Source organism: Arabidopsis lyrata (assembly GCF_000004255.2).
Source record: "Arabidopsis lyrata subsp. lyrata unplaced genomic scaffold ARALYscaffold_2, whole genome shotgun sequence".
Taxonomy (NCBI): domain Eukaryota; kingdom Viridiplantae; phylum Streptophyta; class Magnoliopsida; order Brassicales; family Brassicaceae; genus Arabidopsis; species Arabidopsis lyrata.
Window position 1 is genome coordinate 12,072,107 of NW_003302554.1, and position 15,369 is coordinate 12,087,475.

At 33.7% G+C, this 15,369-nt stretch overlaps 1 long non-coding RNA gene across 1 annotated transcript; it reads left to right on the forward strand.

The window, feature by feature from the left end:
• The first annotated feature begins 14,613 nt into the window (after nucleotides 1–14,613).
• LOC110230642 lies at nucleotides 14,614–15,369 on the forward strand. The gene is made up of 2 exons (XR_002333774.1): nucleotides 14,614–14,940; nucleotides 15,049–15,369. It is a non-coding gene; the product is annotated as an uncharacterized LOC110230642 (long non-coding RNA).

The following is a 15,369-nucleotide window of genomic DNA, read 5'->3' on the forward strand; positions in this document are numbered from 1 at the left end:
AGTCCGTTTCTCAGTTCCAACTTTGTATTGGTTTTTGTTCCAAACTGAAATAAAAACTTAAGTGTTTTTTTAACTTTTTATAACTAATATTGATAAAGGAAAAAGAAATATGATATCATGATTTTTTTGTGGCCAATCGAGTCAAGACATGTGGACTACACTTCGATTATAACTATTTTGTGTCAAAAGAAAGGAAAAAAAAGAAAATAATTTTGAAGAGGCTAAACAACGACCTGACCTTATGGATGATGACCACAGTGTGATGGGGTTTTAGAGGTTGTGGTACTAGCTTGTCTCCTAGGGCAATAACAAATATAATATAGAGCTGCAAAATTTTCGGTTATAGGTGACGAATCAGAATTTTTTTTAGTCTAGACTAAAGTGTGTGTGAGGATTATCTATTTGTTAAAGGACTTTTTTTACGTCCAATTGTTATGTTTAGGTTCATGGACAAAATTTTATCATTGTATCAAGTGATAGTAAGTACTCAAGGTGTGGATTCACAAAATATCTATGAATTAGCGAAGGTTACGACCAATATAATGAGTCAAAATTGTCAAATAATAATGGGATCATAAAAAGAACTTTCAAAGCTTATGAAATTTTCATTAAATTTTTAAAATTTTCTTTTTCCAAAACTGTTCATCATGATTTTCTTTTAAAGTATATCAAATGGATTCTCAGAAATTATCGTGCGAGTTACAAATGGTTACGAAAAAATCATATTTTAATCGTTTTTGCAAGTTTCTATAATGTATTAAGAGTTTTTTTTTTTGACATCCCAATAACAATAAGGGTAGTTTGTAAGAAAAATTTTGGATGTTATTATTTTGGTAATGGATAATTACAAAATGTTTTTGCAAATTGAATACAAAAAAGACCATTTACAAATGTCTTTTTTTTTTAATCAAGAGGTTCTCTAATTCTATGTGATCATAAATTAGAGCAAGTAAATTAGTCTCTTCTCCAATGACAAGATTTGAACATATAACCTAAAGTGTAATTCATTTGGAAGGTCCTTGGTCCAACCAATAAAGGACTCCTAAATTACGAACATCATTTTCTTTTATATATAGTCGAGATATCAAATAAGCTCGATTCAGATAATCAGACGGCTCTAGTAATCTGCTTTTGGGTAAGTGTATATCGTTCAATATTCACTTAGACTTTTTATCAAGTACTATATGTGTATATGACTATATCCAACGTTGTTGCAAGTTTGTATTACACTAATCAAGAGTCAATAGCTTCATTATTTGTAGACTTTAGTGTCTAGGAAAAATGTATAGTGAACTATATATATAAGTGGGTAAAGTATATACGGGAAAAAAGTTTGAAATATTAAGTGTAATAAGACAGAAAAAGCAGAAGTTGCGTCTTTGTCCGAGTCTGACGAATTCTGAGATGTCACGGACAATAACCCATACACGCTACGAATCTCAAGCATTCCCCCACTTCTATCTAAACACAGTACCAATTATTTTTCTTCTACTCATCGATCATATATATATACACATACTTCCAAATATAAAAATATTTGGTTAAGCTATATATTGGAAATTGTTAGTAACATAACTGTTTGAAAATTTCCAACACGAAACGATGCTAAAGGAAACAAAAAAAAAAAAGGGATCAAATTTTGTCCGAAAAATGAAGAAAATAGGAAACCCAGTTTTACTATTTGCAAAAAGTAACAGTTTGGCCAAGATGAAACAAAACAAAAATTCCTGGTGCTTTCTCTAGAATACTGTGGTTTGATGAAAACATTAAACATCTATCATGCAGAAAGTTAAATAGTTTTCGTGACTTTCTTTTTTTTTTTGGTAAGCAGTTTTCGTGACTTTCTTATCGAACAGTATATGATGTTTTTTTTATTGTATAAATGATTATATATATTTTTTTTGAGCAAAGTCTAATTTCCATTAAACGTAATTAGGTTTCCATACAGAGAGATAAAAGGGCCTCTTTTGCCGGCGCATCGGCTTGGCAATTTTGAGTGCGAGGAATGTAATTGAAAGGGCAAACATTGAAATCAAGAGATAGATAAAGGATGTCGTGGAGAATCCCGTGAAACTCCTTCTGTGGGAGTTTCGAATTGATAGCTTTGACTAGAATCATCGAGTCTGAAGCGAAAGAAACGTTGGTGAGTATAAATGATTATATATTACAATTACATGTTCATATTGCTTATGAATGTGTGTTTTATATTTGCTCATAATGAGATACATTATACTAATATATTGATAATGACTAGTTAATAGTTAATACGGAGAACCGAAAATTTGATTGTTGCCAAAGGCTAACATAAAAACATATGAGATAATATATAAGATAACATAATATTTTAATTTATAGATGTCTATATATAAAGAACAAATTATTTTGAATTGTGTATGCATCACATGACGCTGAATTGTGGATACTAGAAAAAAATATTTTTGGTACAAGAGAAATATGACGTGCTGAATTGTAGCTAGATAATTGGAAAAATAGTTACTATAATATGAAGATATATAAAATTATTTTTCAGTATAGCCGTTCAATTTACGGACCTACCTTTTTCCAAAATATATGTAGCAATTTTACGAATTTATACACACATACACTTTCAATATAAATTATTTTTTAGCTGTAAATAGAAAATTGTTAGTAACACAACTGTTTGAAATTCCCAACTCGAAAGGATTCCAAAAGTAACAAAAATAAGTAGGGTTAATGAGGAAAATGACACAATATTTTTGTTAAAACGAAGGAAATAGTAAGTCAATTTTACTATTTGCGTTAAATAATAATTTGACCAAGATATATGAACAAAAAGGAAATTCCTGGAGTTTTCTCTAGAACCATGTGGTTTGATCAAACATCATGCGGAAAATTAAACAGTTATGGTGATTTCATTTTTTTTTTCTTTTGACGCAACAGTATATGTGATGTTTTAAACTGTATAAATGATATAGGGTATTTATAAAACTTGACCACAAACAATCCATAAATTAGTTCTCTCTCCTCCCTATTTTTGACTCTACTGTATACATATGTAAATGACAATAATATCCTTAACTATCAACTAATGTTTCTGTTCTTTTTATTCCTCTCTTTTACTTCTCTTTAGTTCTCTGTATATATGTACCATTTTCATGATACCACAATTGCACGACGGCAAGATGAAAATGAATTCAGAAAAAAAAAACCACTAAAAACAAATTTTGTCCTTAAAAGCAAACCGGTGAACTGTGTGGTTCACTTGTGACAGTGATGGTATTGATTGACAAAGACGAAACATAAAAGAGGGGAATGATATCGTCAACGACAACGACGATTATTGTATTTTTCCTGGTGACAGTTGCGTGTCGAAGTGAGAATGTTCGATTTGATTTTGTGGTAGAGAAAGACGGTCAACAATGGTGGTTTCAATTTTGATTTCGTGAAAGCTGAGGCCATGATGCGATGGTTGTAAATCAAGTTGCTCGTTTCGAATCCCGTCATAATTGTGCAATGATGAATTTGACAATTGGGATTTTGATGAGGTTAATCGATCAAGAGAGAAATGGGTTTCGTCGGGATTGTCGTATGTTTTTGGGTTTAATTTTGCTTTGTAACTAACAATTTAATTAGCATCGTATATAAAAATGCTAACATATAAGTTAAACGTGATAACTAGGTTATCAGAATAAAGAAATAATGCTAATGTATAAGTTAACGGCAATAACTAGATTATTAGAGTAAATAAACATGTTAATACATAAGTTAACCGATATCAATCAAATAATAAATGATTTAACATGATAAATATGAATTTATCACATAACTTATAACTTATCGCGATATAATATAATTCACATTGTTGATCAATTAAATAAATACAAAAAATTAATGTCTCCTTTTTGCTACTAGTGATGAATAAGTGTTTCCAACGTCGGATGAATAGTTTTTACCGTGTTACTGTTTAATAAAAACATGTTATTCAAAGCTATATCAACATAAAATAATATGTATCATGCTAATCAATTAGCTAAACTCTTTATCTTGATATTTTTTTTGTTACCGTATAAATGTGAAAAGGGTATTTTTGGCATTAGTTTGAAGCAGATGAAAGAGAACTAATTAATTAGTCTTCAATGCCAGATCTTGCATTATCTTTTCGTCTGTGGTTTAATATTTTGTTGACCCAATGATATATCTTATAATTACAAATTTTGATTGTTGCCAAAATACTTACTTAAAATAATATGGGATCATTTTTATAGTATTAGTAAAGGAAATGTTATTTAAGGTTATAAAAAAAAGTTATTTTAAAATTCTATAAATTTTTGTATAACAAGATCCATTTTTTGTTATTTGTAGTGGATGTAACTTGTCAACATATTTTTTAACCACATCACTAAATAAAATCAATGAATTAAAAGTAAGGTTGCTAATCGTTTGCCATGTGACATCCAAATAAACAACATTCGGTCGCAGTCATTGATCCTGCCAAACAAAAGCCCATATAAAACCATTCTTGTAGTCTAATTTTTGAAATATTCTTCACTTTTTTTTTTTTTTGTACAAAACATAATTTCATTCAAACTCAACTCATAGGTAGTACAAAGTTTAAACAGTCATGTAAAAAGAGGTCCCTAAAGCATGATTCCAAGTCTCCATCTACTAATCGCCGGCGAGAAGAATCAAGTTAGATCCAATTCTTAGTCGGCAAGAAGAATCGAGATGATAAGAGAAGTGGGCCCGCATATTTTCTTAACCATACGCGTTTTATGGTTACGTGTCATTAATGTTATTGGGTTCAGTTAATATGAGCTTAAAATAGGCTTGTATCATGTTTGTAATATTCCCATTTGGGTTTTCATATAATGAAGTTAGGCCGACAAAAAAAAAAAAAAGTTTAAACAAACATCAACCTCATTGTTGGAAACATCAAAGAGAAGTAGAGTAGACAAAACAATGATATTCTTGAAATATAGTAGACAATGATGTGTGTCACAAAAGAATCTGGTGAAAGCGATAAGAAACTCAAAGACTAGCCAGCTCTCCATAGTGTTCTAATGGAAATCACGGCAACATGAATATGTTTCCTCCAATTTTCGTTTGTATTTCAGGGTCGAGAAAGCAATGTGTGTCGATGTTATTGCTAAAAAATGGCATCTAAGTTTACTATGTATGAAGTTGTTATAGATGTTAGTACTCCAGACTGGCTTGTTACTGTCATTGGAAAAGAGATTAGGGAATATGTATAAAGTAACCATGAAACCAAAAAGATTTAACAAACTAACCATAGGCAACAATATTTTGTCGGAGATGTAGATGCAATTACTGAAGTAATCTTTTCTTTTTATCTTTTTATTTCTCAATTCTTCTTCTCCAGATTTCTGTAGTTTCAGCCAGCAGCCTCTCAATTCTTCTTCTCTAGATCTCTGTAGTTTCAACCAGCAGCAACTCCGGTCCAATATTTTGTCAGAATCTCGATGAAACATTGATGGCTTGTAAGGATTCCCTGTCAATCTCTCTCCCCATTGCCTGGTTCTTCCTATTTCTCTAACATCCTTCTCATATTTTTTCCTTTCCCTCATACCAGAACTATGGGCTGACCAAATTTCAGTTTCTCCTTAGAAACTCCACAGTTGCAGATTCATTTTTTGTGAATTTTTTACGGAACTTCATGTAATGTTTTCTTATGCAGCAATATCTTTGTTTTCAACATGCTATTTTTTTTTGCCATGTAAATTTCCAATATGTCATTTTTTTTTTCCTTTTTTGACATGCTATTCATTTCAAAAACACATTAAATATTTACAAATTTCAAGGTTTTTCGTTCGGAGGATGCGCTTTTTAATTTGATTCATGCAATTTCTTAAAATCACCATGTAAATTTTCAATATGTCATGCTTTTTTTCTGTCGACATGCTATTCCTTTCCAAAACACATTAAATATTTACAAATTTCAAGACTTTTCGTTCGGAGGATATGTTTTTTTTATTTGATTCATGCAATTTCTTAAAACCACCATAATTTGTTTATCTTTTCTTTGATTTTCGCTTGTCAGATCTTCTCCAATATCATACTCCATAACCACCTCTCTCACATAAACCACCACCATATCCACCTCACGACGACCACCGCCACGAGATCCATAATCTTTATTATGCCTTTTGCATCCTACCAACGCCATCTGAGCCTGGCCGGACACTGGATCTCACGCCAAAACAATGGTATCATTTCACACTGGATCTCAAGCCATGATCTTAATCGGAATAATCTCGGAGATCATATCGTCGTAAGTTTCATACTTGTTTAACAAATGGTTTATTTTGTAAAAACTATGATTTTACAAAGTTAATTAGTCTTTTCTCTACCATATCCCACCACATAAAAGTTACTTTCTTAAGATTTCTAACACATGGTTATTTTTGTTAATTCTTTCTCGGTCAAAGGCTACTTACTAATATTACCCAAGAGATTATGATGACATTTGTACTTTGCTATCTAGTTTGAAATACAAATACAAGTAGAATTTTTTGAGTCTAAGGAAAATATGATTTCCAAAATATATAAGAGTTTGACAACTCACTTTCTTTTTCTTCTTATTACACATGGAAAAGATGTTGGGCTTATGAGCACTTTCCAAGCCCATCCAAAATAGTAACCAACCATTCATCTATATCTACTAAAAGATAAATAACAAAAAAAATTGGTCTCAATTATTCAATTGGACTTGGTTCAAAGTTGAGATTTGAAGGAAACCAAACCGGTTCTTCGTAAACCAAAGGGGTTTAGAGTGAATTCGTGGAACCTACTTTTTTATATATTCTCTCTGTTTCAAAATATATGATGTTTTAGGGATTTTTTTTTGTTTTAAACTATGGATGTTTTACAAACTTCTATGTAACTTTTAAATATATTTGATATCTTATGACCATTTGTATTCTGCAGTCTTTAATATCATTGATTGAATTTTTTAAAATTAAATATTAAATAATAATTTTAAGAGAAAAATAACTTTATTAAAATGTGTGTTTTTAACTCAAACATCCTATATTTTAAAACAGAGAGAATAATAAATTAATCTCTTGTTACGCATACAAAAAGATGTTGGGCTTTGATCTTACAAACCACAAATTTTCCATGCCCATTAATTTTTTGACAATTGCTTTTTCATTTTCCGAGAATCCTTCAACTAGGCCTGTAAACGGAGCGGATATCCATTTTTTTAAGTTATCTGTATCCGTATATGTGTCCGTATTATCCGCCAATTTAGTATCTGTATCCGGATCCGGAAATTTTAGATATCCGGTATCGGATATTTGTTAAAAATCCGAATATCCACGGATATCCGCGAATATCCAGAAATAGTGTTTTAAAATCCTAAAATCATTAATATTATACATAAAAAGCTTAAAATTTTTATAAAATAGCTAGAGGTTGATTATATATACAAAACATTACAAAAACAAAGAATTTATTAAAATAGGAAAAAGTATTAAAAGATTCAAGTGGTGTTCTTAAAAAAATGACATTAATTAACTTCTTAAATTCTTCTTAGATATTTATTTTTATTTTTTATCATATGATTTATTTATTAACATTGAAAATAAAGTAAAAACAATTAAAAATTTGGAATTACAAGTTTTTTGGGCTTTAACACTTGAAAAATGAAGTCATAAGGCTTTTAAGTTATAATTTTTTTTTTTTTTTGCCGGATATCCGTTATCCGGCCCAAATTTTAGGATTATTCGTATCCGTATCCGTATCCAGGATATCTGTCATTTTACTATCTGTATCCATATCCGTTTTTGCCGGATATTCGTTTTTTCGGATCAAAAACCGGATACGGATATCCGCGGATAACGGATATAAATCTCAGGCCTACTTCAAACCATTGGAGAATTATTCTTCTGATTAACGAGAAATTTTCGTGGAATGTTGGTGAAAATATGCTTTAGACGACTAACTTCTCCTTGACCCTTATAAATAGAAAGGCAGAAAGCAAAACTAAATACTTTCTCTAGAAACAAAATTTAGAATCAACATATTTTTTTTTTCGAATGCCATGACAATCTTAGCTTAAGAATTACTTTATCTAGAAACTGTCAAATTTTTAAGATGGATAAAAAAACAGCTTAAAACGGTTTCATCAATAACAAGATTGGACCACATGCTTTTTTCCATGTACGTGCCATATGAACAATTCAAGGTTTCGACCAACCTAACATTTCTTTTTGGCATATAACCAACCTAGCATTTTTTAATATTCAAAAGTATGATATCTTGGTGTTGCATGAATTTGAATAATAAAGTTTATATAATATATATTATGTAATTATTTCTGGTTTTGTTTGCACGTGGTTTTGGACTTTATATATATATATATATATATATATATATATATACGGTTAAATACATGTGTATGCATGAATATGTGTTAATTAATGATAATTGAACTCAACTCTCTATATTTGCTTAACGCCTTGCTTGATTGAGGTTTAATTATTTCTTGAGCCTAGTAACCGAACCAACCTAGGATTCGCCGAACCGAAATCAAATTGAATTTCAGAATATATCGAATAAACCGAGCATAATAGCTGAACTCAAAATTGGTGTAACAAATCAAATTGCACAATGTCGGTAAATTTATTAAAATTCAATATTTTTATAGAAATATGAAAAATACATCTAAACAAAACGCCTACAATGATTAATTAAAACGACTTATTTACTTATATTTTCATCAGCTTTTTCCTAAAAACTAATCAAATTTGAACATAACCAAACCGAATCGAAATAAAATTGGGTTCTAGTGTTGATTTTAATATTTTTTTGTCAACATCTTTTATAATGAAAACGGTTAAAAATCCAAACCCAAGGAACATAGTTTACATAGCTAATATTTGAAAGCTTTTACAAAACTTAGAAGATAAGAATGGAGAAGAAGAACTTTTGTTATTATTATCAACTCAACGTTTACAATCGTAGTACATAGACTATATAAAGACAAGGCTCTCTAATGATAGTACGCCAGGTGTCCTTAGCTGCACATGATGAGAGCATCAAATCTGTTATTGAGGAAGCTTCTTGGAAGGCTCCTTTGCGCTGAGAGCACACAACTTTTGTGTGTTGGTTTTGGCGGTAACACCTGAGAAGACTGAGAGATGGGCTTTGACTGATCTGAGATCGAGTGGGCTTGTGGTAAAGGCCCAACTTCGGTTTTGCTTACCAAAGCCAAAACCTCTGTTTGAGGCAGAGTCTTCTTCTCTTCAATACACCCCCTCAAACTTGTTGTCGGAGGATTGGAGACACCAAGTTTGTATCGCAAGGAAAAGAACGGCTCCTGAGCAAGGGACTTCGTGAATATATCAGCCAGTTGATGTTCAGCTGGAATGTGTTTGACAACAAGAGCACCATGTGCTACTCTTTCCCGGACATAGTGGAAATCCACATCAAAATGCTTGGACCGTGAATGCAGGGCAGGATTGGCTGTGAGATAAACTGCAGAGAGATTATCATAGTACATTTCAGGAATCTCAGATTCAGGAATACCTAGAGATTGAAGCAGAGCAGAAATCCATTTGAGTTCAGAGGCTGCAAAGGACAATGTTCTGTATTCAGCCTCAGTGGAAGACTTTGAAACTGTTGGGTGCCTTTTTGCAGACCAGGAGATGATGTTGGTGCCAAGAAAAGTGCAAAAGCCTCCAGTTGATCGTCTAGTGTCCTGGCATCCAGCCCAGTCACTGTCACTATACGCTCGTAGAGTAGAATCTGTATTGGCATTGATGTCAACTCCCATATGTATTGTACCTTTTAAATACATGAGGATACGCTTAAGAAGATGGAAATCAGCAACAGTGGGCTTGTGCATCTTTTGGCACACAAAATTCACTGCGAATTGAATATCTGGTCTTGTTAACGTCAAGTACTGCAGTTTCCCAGCCAAACTTCGAAAATAGGTAGGATCTTCAAAAATTTCATCTTGTCCAGAGACTTTATCAAGCTGAAGTGGTAATGGAGTAGGCATTGGTGCACAATCAAGCATTCCAGCTGTTACAAGAAGGTCTTTAGCATACTTCTCTTGATTCAAAAACAAACCATCCTTGTGAAAATGAGCTTGTATTCCAAGAAAATAATGTAATGGACCAAGATCTTTCATACGGAACTCTTCATTCAGACAAACCAAAAACTCTTGAATCAACTGATCATTGTTACCCGTGAGCACCATATCATCAACATACAGAAGAAGGAACATCATGTCATTGCCTTTAATGTAGACAAAGAGAGATGGATCTGGAAGACTGCAAATGAAGCCGAATTTTAATAGATACGTACTGAACTTATCAAACCAAGCACGAGGAGCTTGCTTGAGACCGTATATAGCCTTTTTGAGTTTACATACGAAGTCTGGTCTGTTAGCATCTTCAAATCCCGGAGGTTGTACCATATACACTGTCTCCTCTAGATCACCATGCAAAAATGCATTCTTTACATCTAATTGCTTAATGTTCCAATGTTGAGTGACTGCGAGATGAAGTACAGAGCGTACCGTAGCAGTTCGCACCACTGGACTGAAGGTTTCAACAAAGTCAACCCCTTCTTCTTGGTCATAACCCTTAGCAACCAGTCTTGCTTTCAACCTGTCAAGACTTCCATCAGAGTGTAGCTTTGTTTTAAAAATCCATCGACATCCGAACACATTTTCAGCCATATCCGGAGGAACCAGATCCCAAGTATCAGTTTCATGCATTGTAGACATTTCTTCTCCCATTGCACTAGTCCACCCTGGGTCTTTCAATGCAGACTTCACTGTCTTAGGCTCAGGATAGTTTTCTTTGACCGTGAACAATGCATATTTAGGATTAGGCTTAACAATTCCTGCCTTTGCTCTTGTAATCATTGGATGAGAAGATGATGTTGCAGTAGATGGATCAACAGAGGAAGCTGCTGAAGTACTTTGTTGTTGAAGTAATGGAGGAAAGTCACTTTCAGTAAAGAGAGAACCACAGTCTTCTGTTGTTTCTGGTATAACTGGATGAGTAAGTGTAGAATTTGTAGTTTCCACAGATGATATAGCCGGTGGTGATGAATGAGGAAGCTTAGATGTGTCTATCCTACTCGAAGAAACATGAGAGCTGTTGCCTATAGAAGTAGGATCAAAGCCTATCGTACCCCCAATACTCTCAGTTTCTTGAATAGGAGAAGACACAGCAGCAACATTCTGAGAATCAATAGCAGTTGAAACTTTGGTATTACCAGACTGCCAAGCTGAAAGTAATGGAGTATGAGCCTGAGACTTGTAGACATTATACTCCTCTGAATAGGGAAAACGATTTTCTGAAAATAAGACATGTCTACTTATATAAACTTTACCAGAAGGAGGATGAAGACACCGATAACCTTTATATTTCTCATTGTATCCCAGAAAAACACAATGGAGAGACTTTGGATCAAACTTGTTAACACCATAAGGACGTAAGTATGGGTAGCAAGAACAGCCAAAGACTCTTAAAGAGGTATAAATAGGAGGCTTCTTATGCAAAACTTCATAGGGACTGACCTTGTTGGTAAGAACAGAGGAAGGCAGTAGATTACCTAAGAAGTTTGCTGTGAAAAAGGCTTCAACCCATAGTTCTTGTGGAGCAAAGCTTTGAAATAACATAGACAAACCCAGTTCTGTAATATGCCTATGTTTCCTTTCAGCAAGACCATTCTGTTGTGGAGTATATGGACATGACATCTGCTGTTTGATCCCTGACTTTGCTAGATGAGTGACAAATCTTGTACTAACAAACTCACCCCCTCCATCACATTGAAAACTCTGAATCTTTAGTTGTAGTTGATTCTCAATTAATTGTTGAAAAGTCAGAAACACTGAATAGAAATCAGACTTGCTCTTGAGAGGATAAAACCAAGTGAATCTTGAAAAGTGATCAATAAATATAACATAGTAACGAAATCCTTGAGGAGAAACAACCGGAGCAGGGCCCCATAAATCACAATGGATGCGTTCTAAGGGCTGAGAAGCAACATAATTTGAAGAAACAAATGGAAGTCTACTGATCTTCCCTAACTGACAAGCTTCACATAGATGAGAAGGTGCCTTATTCATTACTATAGACTTATTGCTTGATAAGAGTTGCAGGATCTCACTGTGTGGATGTCCAAGTCTCCGATGCCAGACTGCTTCACTGGTTATTTGTTGACGATTTGAGTAGAAAGTATCATGAACCTGAGAATCCTTTAGCACGTAGAGATCATTGCGTCTGCTCCCTTTCATGAGGAGCTGTTTTGTCTGCAGATCCTTTATTTGAACCGAATGTGCATCAAAAGTAACAGAACAAGGATAATCAGCTGTTAGCTTGGAGACTGACAAAAGAGATTTTTTGATAGCAGGACAAACCAAAACATCATCTAGTGGTAAAGTACCTTTCAGAGTAGTAGAACCAACATGTGTAATAGGCAGAAAATCACCATTGCCAACTATCACTGAATCTGCCCTTGCATAAGGTTCAACACTCTGTAAAGCAGAAGGAGAGTTTGTAATATGTGCAGTAGCCCCACTATCAGAGACCCATTCATTACCTGCTGCATACTCTTGATCAGAAACTCGCATTGCATTCAAAGCCTGAGCAATATCAGTGTTGTAGTAGTCTTCTTCAAACCGATGATAACACTTGTAAGCAGAATGTCCAAACTTCCCACAGATTTGACATGTAGGTCGGTTATCAGCTTGAGAACCAGTGCTAAACTGCTGCTGAAAACCTCTACCATGAGTTGAATAGGATCCCGAACCTCTACCTCCTCTGTTACCTCCTCTTGATTGACCACGACCTCTGTTGTTACCAGAATATCCACCTCTATTAGAGTATCCTCCTCTATTGTTGTTGGACTGAGATGAAGAATATCCAGGCTTGTCAAAATAAAAGGCCAGATGTGGAGTAACTCCTGTTGCAGACTCATATTGTTGAATCTTATCATCAAAGTTTGTGAGTTTAAACTCAACATCTTCAAAACATGGACCAGGATAGGATTCCATAGATTCTTCAATCACAGTACTAATGGACTCATATTCTTTCCCTAAACCAGTCAATGCACCAGATATCTTTTCATGTTCAGAAAGAGGAGCACCAATAGAATCAAGTTGATCACACAGAGATTTTATTTCAGCTAAATAAACAGCCATAGTCTTGCCTACTTTTGTTGTTGAATGAATCTTCTTCTGGAGATCTAACTTTCTAGTAGCAGAGACTCGGTTATACTTTTTAGCCAGAGAAAACCATACCTCTTGAGATGAACGAAGACCATACACACTCTTAAGAGCAGTTTCTGAAAGAGATCCAAACAGCCAGGCCATGACTAGCTGATCTGATTGTATCCATCTCACAAACTCTGGATTGCTGATCTCTGTAGCTTGGCCATTGTTATGAACCACCAGTGTTGGAGTCGGACGTGAAATCGCCCCAGTAACAAACCCTAAAAGCATCTGACTTGACAAAAATTGCTCAAACTGTAATTTCCAGAGCAAATAGTTGTTGTCAGTAAGCTTTAGAGTCACACACTGAGAAATGGTAACAGTAGGTCTATAAAAGGTTGTAGCATCAGATTGATGCTGAGCTTGAAAAGAAGGTGATAAAGATGGAGATGGTGAAGGAACATGAAATGATGGAGGTGGTGGAAGATTCATAGATCCAGAAGGAGACTGAGAAAAGATGACAGCTGCAGTCTGAGGAATAAGAACTGCAGGATTTGAGACTGGTTGAGAACTCATAGATTGAGAACTCATAGATGCGGAAGAAGAGCTATCCATGGCTCTGATACCATGAAAGCTTTTACAAAACTTAGAAGATAAGAATGGAGAAGAAGAACTTTTGTTATTATTATCAACTCAACGTTTACAATCGTAGTACATAGACTATATAAAGACAAGGCTCTCTAATGATAGTACGCCAGGTGTCCTTAGCTGCACATGATGAGAGCATCAAATCTGTTATTGAGGAAGCTTCTTGGAAGGCTCCTTTGCGCTGAGAGCACACAACTTTTGTGTGTTGGTTTTGGCGGTAACACCTGAGAAGACTGAGAGATGGGCTTTGACTGATCTGAGATCGAGTGGGCTTGTGGTAAAGGCCCAACTTCAGTTTTGCTTACCAAAGCCAAAACCTCTGTTTGAGACAGAGTCTTCTTCTCTTCAATAATATTTTGTGGACTCTGTTGATTCTTTTAAGTTTTAACTAAATTTTTTTAAATCCAAACCGACTGAAGGAAAAACTGAATGCCCAAGCTTTTTCTATTGCATGATAGCATGACCAAAGAAAGTAGTTGTATGTCAAGCATATTGTCTCTTAAGTATTAACGCCCATGCAGTTGTAAATTAAGCTAGAGATTTTCGTCCGTTTATTATGCATAAATTTAAGATATGAATACTTATTTCATGATATTCCATATCTATTTCTACTAAATAAACAGTCACTTTACTAAAAACTGCCACACTCTTCTTCTGACACGTGGCAAAACTTTCAAATTTTGTTGTTTCACTTTCGTAATCCATTTTTCCTGAATTTTTTGACAAAAAATATATAAAATATCTTACCACTTTCTTTCTTAGTAACTTCTTCTTCTCTTCTTTTCCATAACCTTAGATCCTCCATTCTTTCTTCGAAATCCTCCATTTTTTCTCATATTTTTTTTAAATGAGAAGTCGAGAACCATCCACTATCTTTTAATATTTTTTTGTTTTAAATCTATATTAAAAAAATCCACGTTTTTATTTTCTTCATAATCCACGATCCCTAACACAACTTCAAATCTCAAAATCGTTTTATTGCAAATGCAGATGTAGCAGTACTTACTTTTAATGTAAAAACAGTTCCTAATCAGGCCTCAAAATCGTCCTTCATGCTCGACCACGAGTATAATGCGTCCATCAATTCCCGGTCCATCCTCGGCGTTTATTCAATACAAGTAAGTTTTGAAAACAAAGTTTGAATTTTTGTTTTCCTTTCGTTTTTCATTTCATATTCGTTCTTTTCTCCTTCTTTTTTTCTATGATTTTACTTTGCTTTTTATTAGACAGCAAGAGAACAAAAAGTTTGGATCCTCAAGCTTAGCTTCAAAGAAATTAAAATATTATTAGATCCTCAAACCATGATTGGATCATCAAATCAAGGTTTCAATGAAGAAGTTATTTTTAGAACGAAATGGAAAGAGAAGCATGTTCGGTTTGCTAGGAAATTCGGAGATGGAGCAAAGACTTTCCACAACCAGTAACGTATAGATTGACTTTTTATATTTATAATTATGTAGTACGCTCACAAAGTTTGTCGTATTTCATCAATAATTTGTTTGTTTCATATATTTTTTTTAACTATATAAGATAATGGATTCAATGCA